The sequence below is a fragment of the Dipodomys spectabilis genome, unplaced genomic scaffold (assembly GCF_019054845.1).
Source record: "Dipodomys spectabilis isolate Male_0828 unplaced genomic scaffold, ASM1905484v1 ptg000210l, whole genome shotgun sequence".
NCBI classification, from domain to species: Eukaryota; Metazoa; Chordata; class Mammalia; order Rodentia; family Heteromyidae; genus Dipodomys; species Dipodomys spectabilis.
The window spans coordinates 6299922-6312000 of NW_024870887.1; positions in this window are offsets into that span (position 1 = coordinate 6299922).

Sequence of the window (12079 nt, forward strand, 5' to 3'; positions counted from 1 at the left end):
GAAGGAGAAAAATTACATGGGAAAAATGCTTCTTTGTGGTTTCTGGAAGAAAGCACAATGTGCCAGACAGTCTCAAGGTAAGCTGATTTCAATAATTTCAGGCCATTCTGGAAACAGAGTTGTCCTGACTTGCCTGTACAAGGACCCACATCGGAAGGAGTGGGTTACTGGATTTTTTTGTTTGTTTGTTTATGAAAGGCAAGCTTATAGGATGTTTTTTGCTGTCTCTTGAAATCAGCTAACTCTGAGCTAGGCAATCCTTCCTGGGAGCTAGATGCCAGATTTATACCAGATAGAATAAGCCCAAGAAAGTTTTATGGATGGTACTCTCTGACAGTGTATCCGTAAGAGGTGAGTCAATTGGTGAGGAAAAGGACACAAATAGACATTGAAAGGTTAGAATTGAGACTTGTTTCAGTTAATTCATTTGTAACTACTTGCTTACCACCCAATGTGTTTACTTATAGATTTATAGGCACATTCTAGCTACCACAGATGAGGAAAACCATAAAACCTGTGTTTTTCTAACTTTGGCTTACTTCACTTAATATAATTTTTCCCATGTCTTTCCATTTCCTTACATATGCTACAACATCATTCTTTCTGATGGATGAGTAGAATTCCACTGTATATAACCACTGTTTTCTTGATCCATTTGTCCATTGAGGGGCATCTGGGCTGATTTCCTATCTTGACTATGGGAAATAATACTGCAGTGAATGTGGTTGTGCTGGTAGCTTTAGTGTGGCCTTGCTTATTCTCTATTGGATAAAGCCTAAGAGCAGAATTGTTGGGTCATAGGATAGCTCTAGTTTGTTGACAATCCTCCATACGTCTTCCCAGAGTGGTTAAACAAGCATGCTTTCCCACCAACAGTGTAATAGAGTTCTCTTTTGGCCACATCTCCACCAGGATTTGCTATTGTTATTTTTCTTGATATTGGCCACTCTAACTGGGATGAGGCAGAATCTCAGGATTTTGTGATTTGCATATCTTTTATGTCCAGATTCATTGAACATTTCTTCAGGTGTCTATTGGCCATTTTTACTTCTTCAGTGATGTCTCTCTTTAAGTTCTCAACCCATTTATTAATTGGCGGGACTGGTGTTTCTTTGAGGATTTATTTATTTATTTTTATTAACTTTAAGTAGTTGTACTAAAAAGTTCCCATTGTATAAAACAGTATATGAATACAAGGTGTCTGACAATATTGTCCCCCATTGCTCCTAACCCATCCCTTCTCTTACTTTTCTTTTATTTATTTGTTAAATTGAGATTAGATGGTTACATAAATTTCACAGTATTGTGGAATAGTGATACTTAAAGTCACAAATACATTTTAACCAAGGCAAATTATCATTATCATGGTACATAGTTTGTGAATTCTATGAGCTTTGACAATATAAATTATTTCTTCCACATCAAGTGATATTTGTGTTTCTTTCTTTTTGCTTAGTGTAAGCTGTTCCCTCTTTCGCTCTTTCCTCCCTTCCTATTGCTGCCTTTGGGGTGCTTAGTTCATTTTCATCTATGTTAGTGCAGGTGATGGATCGCTTTGTTGTATGTTGTTCCATTTCTTACTTAATCTGCATTCTCCTCCTAGCTTCCCTCCATTGTGTGCATATATATATATATATTTATTTGGTCAAGAACATGGAGTCATTTAGTAATTATGACAAAATGAGTGGCTGTCCTTTGTGTCTCGAGTTCTGTTTACTTTGTCATATCTCCTTGAATTTTGGCTTTAGCATTCACATATCAAGGAGACTATGTGCCGTTTGTCTCTCTGCTCTTGGCTTACTTCACTCAACATGATTTGATCTAGTTCCATCCATTTCCCTGCAAATGCCATTATTTTTTCCTTTCTAGTGGCTGCATAATATTCCATTGTATATAGGTACCACAATTTTTGGATCCACTCATCAGTAGTGGGACATCTAGGTTGTTTCCATATCTTGGCTATTGTGGAGGGTTTATTTTTTGAGGTTTAATAGACTCTATGGAGAGCTCAAATAGTATACTTCTTTTAAAAAGACTAAGTCAAAGCCCAAGTAAGTATCAAGAAATGGGTACTTGCAAGAGAGGAGTTGAGGCCCAGGGGAGAGAGTTAAAGGAATGAAGTGGGAAAGGGGGGAATGCAAGCAAGGATTCATTAGATATACAACAGAGTTGAGAAAAATAAGGGAAGGCATAGGTCAAAGGGGGGGGGGGAATGAAGATGTTAAAGGGATGACAGGATCAAGATGAATTGTATACATAAACTGCTATGTTAAATGCCAAAAAACCTCAATACATAACCTAGAAATTAAGAAAAGTGAAGGAATGGGTGGATTGAAAAGGATGGGTAAGAATGTTGAAAGGGGTGACATTGATCAAGATGTATTCATAAACTGCTTTGGTGAATGGCAACTTCATTGTACAGCTACATAAAGATAACAAAAATACTTTATTTATTTATTTATTTACTTAGTTATTTCTTTTTGTTGATCATGGGGCCTGAGCTCTGGGCCTGGGTGCTGTTCCTCAGCTCTTCAGCTCAAGGCTAGTGCTCTACCACTTGAGCCATAGTGTCACTTTGGACTTTTTCTGCTTATGTGATACTGAGGAATCGAACCCAGGGCCTCATGCATGCAAGGCAAGCACTCTACCACTGAGCCACCTTCCCAACCCACAAAAATATTTTTTAAAAAAGAATTGGGCCTTGCTTGCTATTTAGAGAAATAACAGGAGAAAAGTACCAAGATATTTATATCAGCAGACAGTATAAGAACTTCTCAGAGAGTGACGATCAGGCTAAGGGTTCCTGTGTGGCACAAGGCATGCCAGACACTGTTGGTGGCTCCCTTTCCTTTGTCACTTGCTGCTGCATACCCTAGAGTCAGATACTTGCTTTTCTACTACATTCTTCACAGATGAAAGTGGACAGTGACCAAATCAATTGGACAAAAAGGGATGTTTGTTGGGGAGCACCTGGGTAAGATTTTTTTTTTTTGATCAAAACACAAAGCCTCAACAAAGCCTACTGCTTCCTGCCCTAGGAAATAATTGTGATGTCCAGGATTGTGGTGACTGTCTTTGGTCACAAAGCAATAACCATAAAAATTCAATGTCATGATGCTAAGGAAGGCAGAGCTGAAAGATAGAAAGAAGCAGAGTCATTGATACCATTCTTGAGTTACAGAACCAATGCCAAGACTGCCTGTTTGTACACCTAATTAAGTAACAATGAACGTCCTTGTATTTAAGGCCCTGTGAGCTGAGTTTACTGTTACTTATTGTTGAAGCATTCCTTATGAACACAGAGGGCTTGCAGTGAACAGCAACAGGAATGTTTATGTCTGTTTTGGATGAATAGTTTATCACCATAGTTCTAAGTTTGCGTTTTAGCATTTCTTCTGTTCAAATAATACAAGAAATTGTATTTCATTTCTATTTGTCTTATTTTTTAAATTAGCATATATTAATTATGCAAAGGGAATTCATTATGACATTTCTACACATGCACATATTGTACTTTGATGAATTACACCCCGTTACTTTTTAAAAATTTCCTATCCCAACTTTTAAACATTTTTAAGAGATTTTATTTATATATAAAGTACTATGACCATATTCACCCCTCGCCTTACCCCTGCTTTCACCTACTTTTCTTCACTAGTTATCACCCCAAATCAGCCTCTCCTCCATCTTTTATACTCATGTCATTTTTTTTCAGGTCTTTATTCTGCATATAAGAGACAACAAGCAATATTTGATTTCATATCATGATCTTCAGTTCCATCAATTTCCTGCAAACAACAGAACTTAATTTTTCTTTATGGCTGAATAATACTCTAGTGTGTATGTGTGTGCACACATGGATGTGTATGTATTCACAAATGAGGGACGTTCCGGCTGATTCCATAGCTTGGTTATTCTGAATAGTGCTGCTTAAGATATGGGTGTGCAAGTGTCCTATTGATGCTGGCTTATGTTCCTCAGGAAATATGCCCTGGAGTGATATAATAGGATCTTCTGGTAGTTCTGGTTTTACTTTTATATATTCTGGTTTTAAAAAAAAGTCTTTATAGTCTAAGTGAAATTTTGGTTTACCCATGTATCAGTGAGGGTTTTGACAAAAAAAAAAAAGAATGTGACATAACTGGCTCAGAAATGATAGAGAACTGAAAGGATGTTAAAAAGTTAGAGCAAGTAAATAAATGAAGAAATAAAGAAAAGGAAGAAAAGGAAGGAGGAATGTGCAATCAACATTAGGGAAACACTTTGAGTCTATATATAAAAACTGACCTAGCTGGGTGCCAGTGGCTCACACCTGTAATCCTAGTTATTCAGGAGGCTGAGATTTGAGGATTGTGGTTCAAAGCCAGCATGGGCAGGAAAGTCCGTGAAACTCTTATCTCCAATAAACCACCAGAAAACCAGAAGTGGCGCTGTAGCTCAAGTGGTAGAGCACTAGCCTTGAGCTGAAGAGCCGAGGGACAGCACCCAGGCCCAGAGTTCAAGTCCCACGACCTACAAAAAAAAAAAAAAACTGACCTAATGGGACAAGAGGAGAGAGTGGATCCCAGAACTCAGTGAGAGAAGAACAATAGATAAGGTAGAGTATAAAGCACATGCTGCTCGAAAGCCCCACAAAGCTGGAAGCCAGGAAAATGCTCCCCTAGATCTCCCACAGATTCCCTCTAGTGCCTTCCATTGATTGAGTCCTGCCTGGGACATAGGACATAGGATGAAAGTTGGATGAGTGAACATAAAACAAAAGATAAGGGTAGATGGAGGAGTGAAAAAGAAAACTCAGAATTAGGGTCCACCATTCTTTTGCATTAGCATTAGTCTATCACTTCTTTGAAGCCATTTATTTTAACATCAAGATTCTCCAACTACCAAAGACAAAGCTTACCTTTCAGTAAATCAAAACTTAGATTCTAAGTGCCATTTGAACCCCAGATGTCACTGTATAACTTAGGAAAATAGTGCCAAGTCTTAGGCATAGAGACTTTTGTAGTCAGAGAGTCTATGAGCTAGAAGAAATAGGTCACCCCTGGTCTCCAGCTAAGTGTCAGGGCCCTCTGCCAGCTCTGTATGTTTCCTCTACAATAAGAACTGGGACCTGGTTTTTCCTGTTTGAGAGAGTGCTTCCCTGAGCTTTGAAGAGTGCCCTATTAAATGTGCCTATTAAATTGATGACCCATGAACTTGAGCCATTTATCACCTGTGATATTATGTTGTAGGAGTAAGGAAGGATTCAGAAACTGGGGGCAGGTGGAATTACCCTTCTGGGTAATATGATCTCTTCAGCTGATGGACACATGAAAGAAGCTTTTAATTTTTCCCTCCCGAAAATTAAAAAAAAGGCAAACATCTACCTGACTAGAATTCTAATAGTAGGGCAAGTGATGTGTCAGTTTGTTGATACCCAATTCTACTACTGTACTGATTGCTTCTGTAGGCACGCTGAGATGCCAGGCATGGACAATGTATTCCTTCTTTTTTAATTGAATAAAAATAGTTGACCTACTATAGTTACCATGTGTATGTCTGTGGTGGATGGGTCCACTGCTAGGTGGACATAGATCCTTCTTCTGCTATGGACTTTAGCTGATAATGGATTACGTTTTTCAGAGGATGCTATTCTGTCAAATGAGGTCTGTATTGTCCAGTTGATTCAGCATCCTTACTCTTAGGCTTACTTGTAATCAATGACTACCTGATACAAGAAGATAAGAAAATTAATCCCTTTTCCTTGAGGATGAGATGCCTTGAAAGGAAATTAATGTTCTAGGTTCTCTGTGGGTTGGGCACAAGCTAGTCTCCAGTGGAGACCATATCTTATTTTATTTTTATTCTTTAATATTTTATTGTTATTGTAGAAGTTATATACAGAGGGGTTATAGTTACATGAGTCAGGTAATGAGTACAATTCTTTTTGAGCTATGTTTCCCCTTCCTCCCTCTCTCCTAGTTTTTTCCTCCTGTCCCCACTCACAAGATCTACAATTCACCCAGCAATCCCACTTTTGGGCATTTACCCAAATGATCACAAACAAGGCCACACTAAAGCTACCAGCACAACTATGTTTATTGCAGCATTATTTACCATAGCTAAGACATGGAACCAACCCAGATGCCCCTCAGTAGATGAATGGATCAAGAAGATGTGGTATATATACACAATGGAATTCTATGCCTCCATCAGAAAGAATGACATTTCCCCATTTGTTAGGAAATGGAAAGGCTTGGAAAAAATTATATTAAGTGAAGTAAGCCAGGTCCAAAGAAACATAGGTCCCATGGTTTCCCTTATTTGCAATATCTAGTATAGGTATGAGTCAAGCGGAAAAAGTCAGATAATGTGATGTTAGGAAAACGAAACCTCAAATATGTATTTTAATGTTTTTGTTTCTTTCATGCATGTGTTTCTAACGCATTTATAAGATTATTTCTTTGTTGCTTTGTATGTCCCTCCCCCACAGTGTAACCCCCGCTTTCACTATATTTGATGTCAGTATAACATGTGGAGGAGATGGGGACAAACAAGTCGTTTAAGGATTCAGGTGGACCTGTTGCAACAATGAGAAGTACAAAAAGTCATGTCAAAACCAGCTTTACAATGTCGGTGGGGGGGGAGGGGGGGTATGATTGGGTGGGAGGGAGGGGGGAGGCTGGGAAGGGAGGTGAAGGGTAAACAAAGGAGGAGGCTGCAATGCTTGGTAAGAAATGTATGCATTATCCTGCCCATGTAATTGTAACCCCTCTGTACAGTATGTTCTCAAATAAAATAAAATAAAATTAAAAAAAAAAAAAAAAGATCTACAATTCATTATTTGCGTAGTGCCTAGTGAATACCACAGTTGTAGTTATTTACTCTTTTCCAACTTCTGTGCTCTCCTTACCCTCCCAAAGACAAAAAAAAAAGATAAATGGAAAAGAAAACAAAAACAGCAACAACCGCAACTAAAAAATGTCTCTTGTTTCCTTTGCGTGGGGTTCATTTCATAAAATAGTATTTCATATGATCCTATGCACATAGCTACTGACCCTTTGTGATCTGCTCCTATGCATATGCTCCTTTTTCCTTAATGTGTGATGTCTAAAGTCCTATATAATTTATCACGTCCCAGTGTGTGTGTGTGTGTGTGTGTATTTTTTAAATCATTTATTCAATAGAACACAAACAATACCACACTAAAGTGACCAGCATTGTTTACCATAGCCAAGACATGGAATCAACCCAGATGCCCCTCAGTGGAAGAATGGATCAAGAAGATGTTGTATATATACACAATGGAATTCTATGATTCCATCAGAAAGAATGATATTGTACCATTTGTAAGGACATATAAAAGACTTGGAAAAATATATTAAATGAAGTAAGCCAGACCAGAGAAACATAGATTGCATGGTTTCCCTCATTTGTGGTAGCTACAATGTGTCTATAAATCTACCAGTAAACACATTTTTGTTTCTCTCTCTTCCTGTTTCTTTCACCATCTTCTGTTGAGAGTACTTAAAACTAATTAACAAACAAACAATCATCAGCCTTCATTGCATGGATATTCTTGCTTGGGTCTCTGTTTCTAGGAAACCCCCAACTGGAGGTGGCATAGGAAGCTGAGATGATATTCTGCAGCTGGATTCCTGGATGGCAATGAGGACTTAGCCCACTGTTATTTACCAGACTACTGTTTGATCTTGGATACAGGGGCACAAGCAAATGGCTTTTATGGAACCAGAGAAAATTCACGTGGAAAGCTGCCCAAGCTGGTGACTGAGAGGTTTTGAGAAATGACTCACTGTAAGGATTATGGAAATAAGGACCTATTGCTGCCAAGCAACATGTGAGAGGTAGAAGGTATCTTCAGAAGCATTTAGAAAGATTCTCATGGTCTGCAGTCCAGGCTGAAAATTAGACAGAGCTTTAGATATATACAGAGAAGAACTTCAGAGAAGGCTGGATTCTCACCTGGGAAGATCTCCAATGTGAAAGTCAGGGTCTTCATAGAGAATGAACCAAACCTTAAGACTTGAGGAGAGGTCATCTGGAGAACCTTAAACCCTTAGATTGGAGCTGGCCTCTTTGACTTGTGGGAAGACAGAGATTCACCCTTACTTACACTCTACAAAGAGACCTCTTGTGGATCAAATCTCATCCTGTTGTAAGACTATAAAGAGAGAAAAGGGATTACATACTATAATAACTGAAGAACCTTGCTTATAGCATGCAGTTTATGCCTCTGTGGATCCCAAGGGTGATGGATTAGGAACAGTCTAAATATAAAGGGAGTTTAGGGGAACTTATCCAGTCAGAGGCATGCTCCAGAAGCATATTGCCATGTCATAGTATTTAATAACATAGCAAGAGCTCCAAGAGTTAATTCTAGAATGTTCTTGAGATTGCTCTCAGAAGCTAGAAGCAGTAAATGGCCACATTAGATAAAGTAGAGATGTGAGACCATTCATGACAGAATATAGATGAAGAAATAAAAAAATTAGAAAAGCAAGTATACTGATGCATTAACTATATAAAATTACAAAACTTTCCAGCTGTGTTCTTCTGGAGGGCCTAAATGTCCCCGTTCATCAAAGTGATGATAAAGGCTCTACTTAGGAGCACCAGTATTATTGAGAAGCCCAGTGGTGTTTGCCTTCTGCAACCCATGGCTGATAGTGGAAGGCTCCATTAGAAAACATGAAATCCTAGTGGTAGTGGAGACGACAGGCTTCTGGAATAGCAGGAAGCCATGGCAACCTAATTACCAGAATGGATAACAAGGTCACAATGTGGCAGTCAGGGGCCTGACCTGACCTTATGGAGATGTCTGTTAGAAGACAGTCATTCCAGGATCAAGAGAAATGTGCAGATAAGAAAAGATACTGCTTAATATATAATATGAACAGATTAGGGATGGGTGCAGTGTCTAGTGAAGGCTGGGGTCAGACATGATTCCACTGAAAAATCATAACCCCTGATTTCAAGAACCGAGCCTGTTCTCAGACTGAGAATGCATGGACTGAAGGCAAAACTCTTGTCCATGAAGTAGGACTCATATAGATCACCATAGCAAGTATATATAGATGCTGCAGTCTTTCTTCAAAGTGATTTATAACTATTTTCTATTTTTTATTATTGTATAACCATAGATTAGGGAAAAAGGACTAGTCTGATTTTTTTTTTTTTTTTTTTGGGTCCAGTCGTGGGCCCTGAACTCTGGGCCTGGGCACTGTCCCTCAGCTCTTCAGCTCAAGGCTAGCGCTCTACCACTTGAGCCACAGCACCACTTCTGGCTTTTTTCTTTTTGCTTATGTGGTGCTGAGGAATTGAACCCAGGGCCTCGAGCATGCAAGGCAAGTGCTCTACCACTGAGCCACCTTCCCAGCCCCTAGTCTGATTTTTTGAGGGATTCTGAATATAGAATTAAAGATGATGTGGCTAGCCTGTAATCCTAGCTACTCAGGAGATTGAGATCTGAGGATTGCAGTTTGAAGGCAGCCCAGGCAGAAAAATCCCTGTGAGACTCTTATCTCCAATTAACCACTAAAATTCTGGAAGTGGGGCTGTAGCTTAAAGTGATAGAGCACTAGCCTTGAGCAAAAGAGCTCAGAGACAGTGCCCAGGCCCTGAGTTCAAGCCCCATGACCGACAAAAAAAATGATGTGGCTATTCAGGGATCCTAGGTACCATCCTGTCCCCTCCCCCTTTCCTAATCTTTTATCTTCTCTTCACTCTTCATTAGAATAGAGAAGGGACATATTGGATGCAGATAACAGAGTCTTCATCCAGTTCCATCTCAATGGATCTAGTGGATCTTGCTACCAACCTGGTGGTTATTTTGTGAATTGCTGAATGTGGTTTGGAACAAAGACACTTAGAAGTTTGATTGAACCCTTAAACTGTCCCTCAACCTGCAAAGTAAGAGCTGCTTTTCCCAGAAATGTTCCTGTGTCTACTTCCCTCTACCCCATCCCACCAATCAAGACTGTACACAAAGATAATCTCATATCCAGGGAAGATAATATTCCCGTAGGATGGACAGCATTCTACTTTTTCTGTCTTGCTCCTTGGCTATGCTCATTTTTCTATTTTCTGACACAATACACCATGTATCACATTGGTCTACCATATTGAACTATCAAGCTAGTCAGATCAGATGAGCAAGAAATGTAAATATTTTGGATATCCTGAGGAGAAACATACATTCTAGAAGATAAATCTTACAGAAAGTCAAGAGTTTGCTACCTGGATAAACTTTTGAAATAGTTGTTATTAAATTTTTTTGAAACACTTTTAGATTTAGGAGAGATGAAAAAAAAAGTACTGAGACTTCTCTGTATACATTTTACCCTCATATTAGCATCATGGATAAACATAGAACTTCTATCAAAACAGAGTAAATAATCCTGCATAATGCTATTAAAGTATTGGCCTTATGTGGAAGAAGTGGTTCAATTAGATACAAAATATGTTTTCTTCAAAAAGGAAGGACAAGTTAGAATACTTGGGAAATGTCTTCAGGTTTAAGGATTCTGGCTGGGGGGTGATTCAAGTAGCAGAGGATTTGAGGGAGCCCTGAGTTCAAACCAAAGAATCACTAAGAAACGGAGCTAGAGTGCAAGGGGTAGAAGAAGAGAATGAATGAGCCTATCTTACTCAGTTGGCAGGGTCTGTGGAATGTGGCTACTTCTAGGCCAGACTCAAACAACCACCTTGTATCACAGCAGGGCAGTAGTCCATCGGCCTACCTTTCCCACATCTCAGCATACTGAGTGTATCTGCAGTAGAGGGAAGCCTAGGAGGAACCTCTGACAAGTCCAAAAGAAGAATCACTGGGCAGCATTCTAGGGCTCTGCAGCATGGCCATGACAACGCTTAAAGACATGCTAGCACAATGCTCTCAAGAATTTACAGATCTTTTATTCCAGTCATTTTATTGTAAAGGTTGATGGGAGGCCCACCATCATAAGACCATTGGCAGCACTGGTTTTTGCACTGGTGTGTCCCTTGGTTGTTTTGCATTTTTAACACATTTTTAAGTGTTTTGAACAAAATTAGAGAAGTTGTGAAGCTGATTTAGGAAACCCTAGATTTGCAGGGATTTGGGGGTGGGGACATGTCCTGACTTACTTAGTTCATTGAAGCTAAAGCATCTAAAACCTAGAAGATATGAATTCTGTAAGGGAAGGAACTTTGCATTTTTATTTTGTTTTGTTTTAAACTCACTCCTCTCTGGGCTTTGTTGAATAAATGAATAAAATATCCAAACATACATAAAGGGTTTATTTTTCTCTGAGATTAAAAATAATTATCATTAAGTAGTTGTAAAATTGGGTTACAGTTCTATATGGCAGGTTATGAGTACAATGCTTCTTGGTCAATGTCACCCCTTCCTTTGTTCTCCCCCATTTTATTTTCAAGATTTATTATTGAGCATTTGTGGAAAGCTAGCAGGCAGGAAGCATTGTACAGAAGAAATGCAAACGAGTTTGATTCAGCAGTCTCTACCATTCAGGAGGACATATAAAAGGTAGGAAGGGACAAAGACCTTTAAAAGGGATGTTTTGCAACTCTGATGGGTACCCAGAGGAGGGAAAGTTTAGCTAGGGCCTGGAAAACTGGCATTTCAGCAAGAGTTTTAGGTTCCAGGATTCACTTGACTGCTGGTTTGCTCTTTGGCTTTGCTCACTGACAGGACAATGAAGACTTGCAAATGAATCTCTAGGATCTGATGTTTTCCACGGAGGGACTCTTAAGGGTTTGAGGAGTCATAAGGTTCCCTGCTGCCTTCTTACCCATTGGTTCTGAGGGGCCAGCTTTTTTTTTTTTAATTAGCTATTTTTTTTTATTGTGAAAATACTGTACAGAGAGGTTACAATTACATGGGCAAGACAATGAGTACATTTCTTATCAAGCATTGTAGCCTCCTCTTTTGTTTCCCCTTCCCATTCCATCCTTTCCCCCACCCAACCCTCCCCCCCACCAAAGTTGTAAAGTTCGTTTTCTACATAACGACTTGGACATCTCATTGTTGCAATGGGTCCACCTGTATCCCTATTTAAACGGTTTGTTTTTTCCCTTCCCCTCC